The following is a 13,731-nucleotide window of genomic DNA, read 5'->3' as shown; positions in this document are numbered from 1 at the left end:
TTAATTCCCCGCCCCTTCTAACGGTTTTTCTCCGTTGCTAAGGGCCACTGCTGAAGGCTATGGAATTCTGGGAGTTGTAGTTTTGTGGGGCTTATTTAGCCCTCTCTGGCTGCATCCACACTTCAGAAATAATAGCAATAGCAATATCAAGCGATTGCCAATTGTGTTGGTATCCACACTGCAGAAATAATCCAGTTTGACACCACTCTAACAGCCACAGCTCAAAGCTATGGGATTCTGGGAGTTACATATTTGTGGAGGCTATTTCGTCCTCTCTGGATGCATCCACACTGCAGAAATAACCCAGCCTGACACACTAACTGTCCTGGCTCAAAACTGTGGAATTCTGGGACTTATAGTTTTGTGGTAGTTATTTAGCCCTCTCTGGTTACATCCACAGTTTGACACCACTCTGCCATGGCTCAAGGCTGTGGAATTATGGGAGTTATAGTTTTGTGAGGGTTATTTAGTTCTCACTGGCTCCATCCATGCTGGAGAAATAACCCAGTTTGATACTGCTTTAACTGCCAAGGCTCAATGCTATGGAATTCTGGGAGTTATAGTTTTGTGGGGGTTATGTAGTCCTTTCTGGCTGCATCCACACTGGAGAAATAATCCAGTTTGACACCACTCTACCTGCCAATTGTTATTAGTATCATCATCATCATCATCATCATCATCATCATCATCATATTTATAACCCGCCCTTTTCCCAAAACTGAAACTCAGAGCCTATTACTAGATTAAAACCATTCAATTAAAAACATAGAAAAATGTAATATTAAAACAGAATTAAATTATTATGATATTAAAACATGATTGTATGTAAAAGAATAAAATATAGTTAAAGATAAAAGTGTTGAAAAATGTATTTAAAAGAATTCAACACCCAGCCTATTCTTTAAAAACCTTCTGCCAAGGCTTAAGACTATGGAATTCTGGAATAGTTTTGTGGAGGTTGTTTAGCCATTTCTGGCTGCACCCACACTGCAGAAATAATCCGGTTTGACACCATTCTAGCTATCATAGCTCAAGGCTAAGGAATTCTGTGAGCTGTAGTTTTGTGGGGGTTATTTAATCTTCTCTGGCTGCATCCACAATGCAGAAGTAATCCAATTTGACATCCCTCTAACTGCTCTAGCTCAATGCTAGGGAATTCTGGGAACTTTAGTTCTGAGAGACATTTAGCCTTCTCTGTCAGAGAGCTCTGGTGCCACAACAAACTACAAATCCAAGGATTCCATACAGTGGAGCCATGACAGATAAAAGGATGTCAAACCGAGTAATTTCTGCAGCTTTACAAATTTATCACACTGGGGCTAATTTTGGCATTAAAGAGAGATTAAAGCACATTTAAAGCATCCCGCAGATGAAGTGGAAATGGTAATTGTACGAATGATTATCACACACAATTGTGCAAATAATGTGGTATCGGAAATGCATTGTCGCTGAAATCCCAAAAGTAAAAAGATGCGCATTAATGCTTCTTTGTGACCACTTTAATGGCGGTTTTTGTGTGACGTCATGTGAAATCATTACATGTAATTACACAATTTTTCAGGACTATTCCCAGGAGAAACTCCCGATCTCCATCGTGTGATAAACTCCTAAGGCCATATCTGCTTTTTCTTTGCAGCTTGCTTCATAATAGCGCTGCCAGAGTGAGAACTGGAGTTGCGTAATGGTTGTGTGGAAGGGGTAACTTCACCAGGTGTTGCTTGTTCCCTGGTTGCATGACCAACTTTGTTGTTGCTGTGTGCCTTCAAGTTGTTTCTGACATATGGTGATCCTATCAATGGGTTGGCTTGGCAAGATTCGTTCAGAAGAGGTTTGCCATTGCATTGCCCTGAGGCTGAGACAGTGTGACTTGCCCAAGGTTGCCCAATGAGTTTCATGGCTGAACTGGTAATCGAACCTTGGTCTCCAGAGTCATAGTCCAGCACCCAAACCACTACACCACACTGCATGACTAGCTAAGCCTGCTGAAATTCTTTCTTCTTCACAACATCTTCCCTCTTCAGTTTTCAGTTTGGTAACCAGTCTGGTGAATCACAGAATAGAATCCTAGAGTTGGCAGAGACTCCAAAGGTCATCCAATCCAACCCCATTCTGCCAGACAGGAACACACAACCAAATTACTGTATATACTTATGTATAAATCTACAAATTTTAGTTAAAAAATTGACCTCAAAATCTGGAGTGACTTATCCAAGGGTCAGTATTAGTACTGTACTTTAACTCTTATTTTAAAAAATGAACCATCCCCTGGTGAAAGGCAAGAGCATAATCTGTCCTGGAAGCACTGACACACCTTTCTTCCCTCATTCATTCAGCGTTTAGTGTGAACACAAAAGCTATGCCTGCTAGAATGTTCTAAGTCCTTTGGCACTGTTTAGAATGATCCTCTGTTATGTGGCCCTAAATTTTACTCTTGACTTATCCATGGGTCATAACAAAATCCATACTTTTGTCCCCAAAACCTGCCCTCAGCTTATACATGAAGTCGACTTGTAGTTGAGTATATATGGTACTCCTGACAGATGGCCGTCCAAGCTCCGTTTAAAAACCTCCAAAGAAGTAGGCTCCACCATACTCTGAGGCAGTCATGGTTGAACCGTTCCCACCATCAGAAAATACTTCTTAATGTTTAGGTGGAATCTCTCGCTCTCTCTCTTTTTGGAGTTTATTAGACGTGAGTTTTTGGCGATTTTTCCTGCCCAAAGAGTCATTTTTGCGTCACCAACATTGCACAATAAAGGGATAACGTGATGTTCTTCCAGACGTCATTCATTTCTATGGGAGCCCGTTGCACAACACTTCCGTAGTTTTAGCGACATTCCTCCCCTTTTTGGGCACTACGGGAAAAAAGAGAAGTCCGGCATTTGTCTCCCGTTATCCTTTGTAATGCATTGCGAAATGGTTTGGTGTGGTAGGCAGCAACGCAACGCAACGCAAACGTTACTGATTGCAAAGTTCCCATGATGCTGAGCTGCTTTTTCACCCCTTTCCCTTCCGGTGGCCTTCCTTTTTCAGGGCAACCCTGGGGGAGGGGGTTTTGAGTGTATATATAAATATATATATAAATAAATGTGTGTTCTGCGTGAATATGTGCAGAGATACATTCTTTGCACGAATGCAAACGTGCGTTTATATGTGTGTGTGTGTGTTTTGCCTTGATGTGTGATGGAGGAATACATAGGATGCTATAAATTAAGGGGACCCTAAAGGGTCATCAAGTCCCCCCCTTCTTCTGAAGGAATACATAGGATGCCAGAGAGATGGGAGGGACCTCAAAGGGTCATCCAGTCCAGCCCCTTCTTCTGTCCTGAAGGAATACATGTGAATATAAAAACACATGTGTGTTATCAGCTATTGTGGATACTGTGAATATGCAGAGAAATGTTTATTAGTATGTGTCTCTGACATATATGTGTATATATATATGTATATAGAAGGCTAGAAATTGAAGTGACCCTAAAAGGTCTTCAAGCCCATCCCCTTCTTCTACCCTGAGGGAATACAGTGGAGGCTAGAAATTGAAGGGACCCCCAAGGGCCCTCCACTCCTGCCCCTTAGTCTGTGCTGAAGGAAAACATAGGATGCTAGAAATTAGAGGGAGCCTTAATGGTCATCAAGCCCATCCCCTTCTTCTACCCTGCAGGAACACATAGGAGGCTAGAAATTGAAGGTACCCTTAAAGGTCATCAAGTCCATCCCCTTCTTCTGCTGTGCAGGAACACATAGGAGGCTAGAAATTAGAGGGGACCTAAAAGGTCATCAAGCCCATCCCCTTCTTCTGCCCTTCATGAACACTTAAGAGGCTAGAAATTGAAAGGACCCTAAACGGTCATCAAGCCCAGCGCCTTCTTCTGCCCTTCATGAACACATAGGATCGTGGAGATGGGATAAATGCGCTGCCTTAATCATGTACCCACCTATGCAAACATGCTCCAATTATTACAGAACACAAGGTAATAAGAAAATATTTTATTTACAAATTTACAAATGGAAATGTATAACAATGGGCGAAAAATAAATTACAACCGGCAGCTGTTACATCACAGCTGCCAGAGGAAGGGGGGGCCACTCTCATGCACTCACATATCAAAGGAACACACAACATAAACACAAACAGTAATAAATTATCAAATAAATTACACCCGTGGCCTGTTCCTTCACAGGTCACGGGGGGAGGGTTGGGGGTGGGCTATGGTAAATAAATGAAATAAATAAATAACAGCTAAACTAAACATTATTGCAGGCTGTTACAACACAGGCACTGTACAGGGGGGGTCACAGGGACAGAGGACCACACGCACACACACACCAAAACCAAAAATATAACCCATAACATCTTCATGATATTACATTAAATAATATAACATAACATTTCATCAATGTTGATGTGAGTGTGGTGGGGTGTGTGGTGGTGAGCCTGGTGGCGCATGTGGCAGTGACCCTGGAGAGACATGTGGCATGCTGCCTTCAGGGATGCGTGGTGGTGAGGATGGTGGGCCGTGTGGTGGGCTGCTGTACATACAGTAGTTCGACAGCCACACACTCTGCCTGTCCATCCTGACATGCGCCTGGGCAATGGCACCTGCCACTGAATCAATACACCTTTTTCCTGGAACGGTAAAATTATGTGGTTATATTATGGTTGTTCGTTTCTCCCAACCATCCGAACATTTTAAGGGTTGGGGAGACTTATCATCCTGCATCTCGCCCTCCAGCTTTGATATGCAGGCTGCCAACCCTGCATTATCGCCCTCCACCTTTGCCACACATGATCTTAAGGCGGCGTTTTCCTCCTCCAGTTGCCTTACGCGGGCTCCAAGATGCAAGGCCTGGTCCTCCAGCACAGCCTCTGGGGATTGGGCCGGCGCATCTGGTGAGTGAACCAAGGACTCTGGTGATGGAGATGGTTCCTTGGGTGATTGAGCCAGGTCCTCTTCTCCAGCAACACCTGGAAAACAATGTGAACATAGTTTCAGCATTTCTAGTTGCCTTCACTCTATGGATGTACGCACAAACACACAAACATATCTATATCAAAATTCAAAATAACCTGAATAGACTTGAAAGCTGGGCTGAAGCTAACAAAATGAACAATCCCTGGTTATTTGTGGGACATTATCAGGCAACGGTATTTTACAGACTTAGTTCAAAGTATCCATGTTTATTGTGCAGAGACAATCGTTGAAGGACTGGAAGAAGCTCCACCTACCAATGCACTCAATGATGCTGCAGCAGCCATCCCTCAGCCATCAAGAGCCCTTGGAGGTAGGTTGTGATGTCAAGAGATTATGTAATTGGAAGTGGACGGTCAACATCCTTACCATACACTTTTACTCTGGTAGTTCTGCAACAGAGCAAAGAGTTATACCCATTGTATATGTCCCATATATTCCCCGTCTGCATTCCAAAGTTCCATGATTTGTGCATGTAATGAACGCGGCATTTATTGAATGTAATACAGTGGCACTCCACATTACAGTGCAACTGACATCCCTGTCATCTTCTTGTCTGCAGTGCAAGCTGATGGAAGGGAGAGGCCTCCCCTGGTGCAGGAACCACAGGTGCAGGAAGGTAGAGCCAGAAGAGGCCAACACATTGTGAACGCCATCATTGCCCATGGAAGGGAACAAGGGAGAGTGTTCATGCGGCAGACCGGGTGCTTGCAAACAGGCAGCACAGGCAGTGGCAGCGCGAGTACGAGCTAATGCAGCGCTGGACAGACGCATACGAAGCAGACACAAGAGAAGGTAGGCGGGAAAGCATGGAATTCAGGGACAGCTTTCATACGATGGTCACCTACACGGGTACAATGGCAACGTACGCAGGAGAGATGTTGGCAGAGCAAAGGTCCTTGGCAGCCCTAGAGAAGGAATATCTTAGGGCCAAAATCCAAAGGCTTACCTCTCAAAATGCAACGGGACAACCTGGAGGGGCTGACCTTCGCCGGCCAGCAAAGAGGAGAAAGGGTCCATTGCATGCAAACCTCACACCAGAAACCCCAACCCACACCAGGGTGGAATCACCCTATAATGTCAACATTGAGGCTACTCAGAGCCAGGATGACATTGTGCCAGGTACCCAGATGACACTGCCTGTCTCAGAATCCGAATGCGCTGGGACAAGCACCGCTCCCTCCAAACAGAGGGAAGAGAGTTGTGAAGAGGAAACAAATATACTCTCCATGACACTGGAACTGTATTTGCTAGCCCTTCACATACAGCATATGTACATCGATTAATCACTACAGGTTGTGGACATCATTGTTTGACTGTTTGGTTTGGTTGTTCCTCCAAGGGAGTAGGTTTTCTTCTGTGTTTGCACTTTGCAAGGTGTATGTTTATGTTAAAGTTGCACTATTCCTCTGGTGACAGGGCTCGTGTTGTACCTCAGCACACCAAAAAACACCCCATGAGGAAAGCATAATGCTGTTACTCATGGGGCGGTGGGCAATGTTATATCAGTGTCAATGTTTGCTACGGTTTGATTTTATATTGGACTTAAAATAGTATATGTTTACTAAAGGTTTACAATGATATTGTTTTGCTTTGCCTTTTTTTGGTTCTCTTGTACTCATAACACTTTCTGCCACAATACAACAATGTTTGCCAATGTATTGCCAACTGTTCCTTTTAGGAAAAGATAGATTGATGGATGAATGGATAGATGGACTTGTTGGCTACATGTCGGAGAGTGACAGATAGATACAAATCAGAGCTACTTACATTGGCCATACCTCTGAGGCTTGATGTTATCAATATCACCATTGTGATCATCATCAATATCATTGTGTAAACATGGGAGACTAGTTGCCAGCCAAAGCACAGTAAAAACACACCACTGTCTCGCCTTCATAAACAGTGTGTGCATGCCCCAGAAACTTGTCAATATCGAATGCGCCTTCCTCGTCATCATCACTATCATATTAGAAGCAAGGCAGGCTTGTTATGATTAAATACATAAAGAGGACACTGAAAACACACTTTGGAAAGTCTCAGAATCTCAGCTTGGGAGTCAGTGAGTGCGGGCCTCAGAAGCTGGCTGAGATAGATTTCACCATCTTCAACAGCATGTAAGGTACTGACCAATGGGCAGACAAAGGCAGTGTTCCGATACATGAGGGGTAAAACCTGGAGGAACGCTTCTACAAGTGAAACGGATATAGAAGTCCAAGTTGCACACGAATCGAACATGTGCGGTGCAGCAGCTAAAAAGGCCAATGAAATTTAAGCCTGCATCAATAGAAGTATAGTGTCTAGATCAAGGGAAGTGATAGCTCCACTCTATTTCCTTAGCTTAAGTGCTGCTTTCTAATCTATAAAGGTCATTTTGATTCTTGATGTTGTCCTCTGGCCTTCTTCTCCTAGTTTGGTGTCATCTGCAAATTTAATAAGTATGCGCCCAATTCTTTCACCAGAGTCATTGCTAAAGATGTTTAATACCACTGGGCCCAGGACAGATCCCTGTGAGACCCCACCAATCACTTCTCTCCTGGAAGAAAAGGAGCCATTGAGGGACATCCTTTGGGTTCTGCCAGTCAACCAATTACAAGACCATTTTAACAGAAACAGGGCTGGAAGGTAGGAGGGTCATCTTTCTTTTGATAACTGCCAGGAACATTAGGTCAATGAACCTTAAATAAGATTTTTTTTACTGCATGTGAAAAGTGCAGTCATAACAGTGTAGCCATGCGGCCTGATCCTCAGCCATGCTGGAATTTGCGATCAAACCGCACACAACACGGAGAAATGTAAGGTATTGCACTTAGGGCGGAAAAATAAAATGCACAAGTATAGGATGGGGGACACCTGGCTGAATGAAACTACGTGTGAAAGGGATCTAGGAGTCCACGTAGACCACAAGTTGAACATGAGTCAACAGTGTGATGCGGCAGCTAAAAAGGCCAATGCAATTTTAGGCTGCATCAATAAAAGTATAGTGTCTAGATCAAGAAAAGTAATAGTGTCACTGTATTCTGCTCTGGTCAGGCCCCACCTGGAATATTGTGTCCAGTTCTGGGCGCCACAATTCAAAAAGGACATTGAGAAACTGGAGCGTGTCCAAAGGAGGGCAACAAAAATGGTGAAGGGTCTGGAAACCATGACCATTGAGGAATGACTTAGGGAGCTGGGGATGTTTAGCCTGGAGAAAAGAAGGTTAAGAGGTTATATGATAGCCCTGTTTAAATATTTGAAGGGATATCATATTGAGGAGGGAACAAGCTTGTTTTCTTCTGCTCCAGAGAACAGAACCCGGAACAATGGATGCAAGCTGCAGGAAAAGAGATTCCACCTCAACCTTAGGAGGAACTTCCTGACAGTAAGGGCTGTTCGACAGTGGAATGCACTCCTTCCTCGGAGGGTGATAGAGTCTCCTTCCTTGGAGGTCTTTAAACAGAGGCTGGATGGCCATCTGTCGGGGATGCTTTGATTTGGATTTCCTGCATGGCAGGGGGTTGGACTGGATGGCCCTAGTGGTCTTTTCCAACTCTATGATTCTATGATTCTATGAACAGGTGGCTATCCAGCTTCTGTTTAAAAATTTCCACATAGGGAGACCGTGCCACACAGTTAAGGAATGGGTTCAATCTTGTCTCAATCTGTTCTTACTGTCACAGTGTTCCCCCTAATATTGAGGTGGAATCTCTTTTCCAGTAGATTGGGACTCTTTCTCTGGGTCTTGCCCTCTGACGAGGCAGGAAACAAACCTGCTTCATCCTCTGTATGACATATCTTTAAAAATTTTCATAAGGCTCTCGTTTCACATCTCAACTTTCCCTTCTCCAAGCTAAACATACCCAGTTCTCTCAGTCTCTGCTTATAAGGCACCATTTCCTGATCCTTGACCATTTTGGTTGTCCTCCTCCGGACATGTTCCAGCATAGAATCATCTTTTAACTTGCCTTGACTGATTTGTTAGACTTTTGGCCGTGCCACTGTGCGTATATACATATACATATGTATGTGTGTGTGTGTGTGTGTAAATATACATATACATATATATATAAACACACATGCACACATGCACAAACATATGCAGGCATGTCCAGATTTATCTCCTTTCGTCTAAGCATGAGCACATTTCTGTGTATAGATGTGTGTTTGTGTACTGCTGTACATGCACCATAACACTTTGGGCTACAGGACTGCATATTTACCTCTATAAGTGTGCATATTAGGATATACATATACACGTGTTTCTGGTACTTATATATGTATGTTTGTGTTTTATGACATTGGACACGGGCACACCCTGATATTCATATCTGTGCATTTTTGTCAAACAGACCGTGTGTGTGTGTGTGTGTGTGTGTGTGTGTGTGTGTGTATACCAGCTCCATAGTCCTGAATGTCAAATGTTCTCATGCATCTGAGTTAGTTAAATCGTGCAGTTGTTCAAGCAAAATATTAATGAAGCAAGAGTTATCTGACAAGTTAAAACAACACATATTTTGCTTCACACAGCAAAAGTATTCAGTTGGGCTACAGAGGTGTATTGTAGAGTCACAGGCAGAGGTGACTGTTACTGCTCTTTGACCCCTGGAAACATCCAGCGTAGAAGGATGTCAGTGAACAGAAACAAGCCCGCGCAGGCTGCACTGTGTGCTACCAGACAACTTGGCAGGAATAGATGTAAAAGTTTGACTGTTACAAGTAAAAAACAATCCAAGTGTCAACAAAATATGGACATATAAATGAAATCTCTTTCCACAAACAAACATTTTGATCTCTCCTTTGATACCACCGGGCTGAAAGGGCTCCACTGTTCTGACATAATTAACCTACTCCAATAGTTAGCCTAGATTTACGGGCTAATACAAAATACAGTGTTCAGCTAAGGCAAGGGCTATCTAACAAATCAGTCCTGGCTTCCCTCTTGTTTGTTAAAGGGAAGGAGAGTAAGAGGAGAAGAAAAAGAAATAGGATGCAGAGGAGGAAAAAGAACAAGGGAAACTGGGGGAAAACCGTAGATGAGGAGGAGGAAAAGAAAGAAGAAGGGAAAGAGGCGAGGGGGATGGGGTGAGAAAGTACCTTACTAGTAAAGGGGGGGGGGGATGTGTTGAAAGGGGAGTACACCAAATACATCTAATTAGAAAAATACAGGAACGAGTGAGAAAAAATAAGTCGCCTGAAACATCGAGGACACACGAAGCATTATACTGCAGATGCATCTGTCAAAAATGAAATGGACAAGATTTTGATGATAACGTTATTTATTTCTAAAAATAGGAGACAGCAACCAACGTCGTCTGAAAATCTAACTGCTTTTGCAGGTTTTTTTCCAGTTTAAATTCAGTTTCTGAACAGGATCCGTCTCGTGTGATAAACTCCTGGGTGTTACTAATGAGTTCCCCCACTATATATTTCTCAAAGAGTTTTCTGCCATTTCTTAAGTTTTGCTTCTTGTACTAATAATAGGATAGATGGGAACATTATATTGCATTATATCCAGTCATTCCAGGTATCATTTATCCTTTCAGTTCAGCTTCTTGTTTTCATCACTCACCAGTTTTCAGGAATACACTGAGTTAGCTCCTCCCTCCATTCCTGCTTTATTACTCCAACATTGTCTGGAATCTTTATTTCTAACTTCTCACAAAAGTTCAATCAGCGTTTTCTTTATTGTGGGAACCAGTTTATTTGCCTTAGTCAAATGATGATTATTATTATTATTCCCAAAACTGGGACACAAGGCAGCTTACAACCTAAAAATACAATACATCAAAGTACATACAAAAGGTGAACATTAAAATGGAATTAAACTGTTCAGTTTTAAAGGGAACACCCCATTCATGTATAATTCCAGTTTTCCTTAACTTTTCTGTGCCACTCCTCCAATTCTTATTTCTCCACATTGTTTCTGGTGTTAGGGCTTGATATACCACATATTCCCTTTATCCTGCCAGCTCTCTGGTTTGACTCCAGACTTTATATGTTTGTGATTTCTTGAGATATCTGTTGCAACTTATTACAGATTGAGTCTCCCTTATCTGAAATGCTTGGAAAGAGAAGTGTTTCAGATTTCAGATTTTGGAATATTTGCATATTCATAATGAGAAAACTTGGAGATGTGACCCAAGTCTAAATACGAAATCCATTTATGTTTCATATATAACTGATACAAATAGCTTAAAGGTTATTTTATACAATATTTTAAATAATTTTGCGCATGAAATAAAGTTTGTGTACCCTGAACCATCAGAAAGAAAAGGTGTCACTGTTTCAGCCACCCCTTAAAATCATTTCAGAGTTTAGAACATTTTAGATTTCAGGTTTTTGGATTAGGGTTGCTCAACTTGTATTACATCTTGACTGAAACATTTTCATTCTCTGGGTATTGTTTGATGGTAAAGACGTGGTTTTCTTCCCTCTATGGCTTCCCATCTGCATGAGTTACTTGATGACGAGTGAGCTGTGTCTTCCAGTTGAACTCCTTTCCACACTCCAAGCATTTAAAGGGCTTAACGCCTGTGTGCACTGCTTGATGATGAATGAAGTACGGCTTGTCTGAGAAACTTTTTCCACACTCCAAACATTTAAATGGTTTCTCTCCTGTGTGAGCTGCTTGATGGCGAAGGAGGTATGTCTTCCGACTGAAGCCTTTCCCACATTCCAAGCATTTAAAAGGTTTCTCCCAAGTGTGAGACATCTGATGAGAAAGCAGCTGTGTCTTCTGAATGAAACACTTTCCACACTCTAAGCATTTAAAAGGTTTTGCTCCTGTATGTATTGCTTGGTGATGAACAAGGTATATCTTTCGAATGAAGTCCTTTCCACAATCTAAACACTTAAATGGTTTCTCTTCTCGGTGAACTTCATGATGACGAGTGAGGTATCTTTTCCGACTGAAGGTCTTTCCACATTCCAAGCATTTAAAGGGTTTCTCCTCTTTATGGATTGTTTGATGACAAACGAGGCTTCTCTTCCAACTAAAACTTTTCCCACACTCCAAGCACTGAAATGGCTTATCCCCTAAATGGACAGTTTGATGAGAAATAAGGTAAATCTTCTGGCTGAAGTTCTTCCCACACTCCAAGCACTGAAACGGTTTCTCACCCGTGTGACTTGTATGATGACGCGTGAGACTCCTCTCCCACCTGAAACTCTTTCCACATTGCAGGCATTTAAATGGTTTCTCCCCTGTATGAGTTCTCTGGTGACAAACAAGGTTTGCCTTCCGACTGAAACTTTTGCCACATTCGGCGCATTTGAAGGGTTTCTCCCCTGTGTGGGTTGCTTGGTGAGAAAAGGGAATCCTCCAACTGAAGCATTTTCCACACTCCAAGCATTTAAATGGTTTCTCCCCTCTGTGAGCTGCTTGATGACAAGTGAGTGTGGTCTTACGAGGGAAGCTTTTCCCACACTCCAAGCATTTATATGGTTTCTCACCAGTATGCGTTGCTTGATGAGAAACTAGCTGTGTCTTCTGAATGAAGCCCTTTCCACAATCTGAGCATTTAAAGCTTTTTTCTCCTGTGTGAACTGCTTCATGAAGTGTGAGGTTTTTCTTCCAGCTGAAACTCTTTCCACACGACAAGCACTTAAATGTTTTTTCTTTTCTTTTTATTCTTTCATGGGAAGTCAAACAAGTTTTTCCACATTCACCATCTCTGATCAATTTCTTCCCTGTTTGAGTACATTCACTCCTTTCCTCTCCCATCTGTGTTATTTCCTGGGCTGAGAACCCATGGATGTTCTCACTCTGAGAAGCAGGAGCTTTGTTCCTCCTCTTCTTCTGAGGGTCAGTTTTTGTCCTCTGCCTTTCCTTCTCTTTGCAGTTAGTTCTTTGAAGAAAGGACCCATTTGGTTCTCCTTCATCATTTTCTTGTTCACCTCCACCTTGAAAGGACAGAAACAAATGGTTATTGCTCAAGTCAGGGAGAAACAGACACTCAAATCAAAGGAATAACATGCATTATGAGTTCTTTTCATCTGAGCCTCTTCCTTGGTCCTCCTGAGATATCTGCTCCTGAATCTCTGTTATCTGGAATTCCAAAATCCAAAACATTCCAAAATTGTCCACATGGGTGTCTGAGGTCCAATCCACACTGAAGAACAATCTGGAGATCTCTGACAGAGAAGGCTAAATATCTAAGAAAACTGCAAATCCCTGAATTCACTAGCATTGAGCCAGGGCAGTTAAAGCGGTTTCAAATTACTACATTATTTATGCAGTGTGTTTTAGCACTGAGATAATGACACTTTTGCTTTGTAGTGGTTCAGTGTACACAAACTTTGGTTTCATTCACAAAATCATTAAAAATATTGTCTATAAAACGACCTTGAGGCTATGTTTATAAGGTGGATGCTAAACATAAATGAATCCCATGTTTAGATTGGGGCTCATCTCCAAAATTTTGGATTTATTTGGGAGCTGCCTTGGCTCCCTTTCTGGGAGAAAGGCAGCATAGAACTAAAATAAATAAATAAATAAATAAATAAATAACTTTCCAAGACATCTCATTATGTGTAGGCAAATATTCTAAAATCTGAAAAAATCCAAAACTCAATACACATCTGGTCCCAAGCATTTTGGATAAGGGACACTCAAGTTCTGACAGCCTTAACAACTGGAGGACAAATTTCTTTTTACTCTTTCAACCGCATCATATCCTTTTTTGTTGTTTCTTTTAAATCATAAACCTAGGCAGGGCTCTCTGATATATTTCTGATTCTGAGCAAGCTTTTCCAGGAGCAGTGTTACTAACACATCTGC

General features: G+C 42.2%; 1 pseudogene; it reads right to left on the bottom strand.

The window, feature by feature from the left end:
- Nucleotides 1-10,226: 10,226 nt before the first annotated feature.
- LOC121923487 overlaps nt 10,227-13,731 on the bottom strand; it is a 31,160-nt pseudogene continuing 27,655 nt past the window's right edge.

This window comes from Sceloporus undulatus, chromosome 2 (genome assembly GCF_019175285.1).
Source record: "Sceloporus undulatus isolate JIND9_A2432 ecotype Alabama chromosome 2, SceUnd_v1.1, whole genome shotgun sequence".
NCBI lineage: Eukaryota > Metazoa > Chordata > Lepidosauria > Squamata > Phrynosomatidae > Sceloporus > Sceloporus undulatus.
Note: the sequence above shows the minus strand (reverse complement) of the source record. Positions and strands in the feature narration are given on the sequence as shown.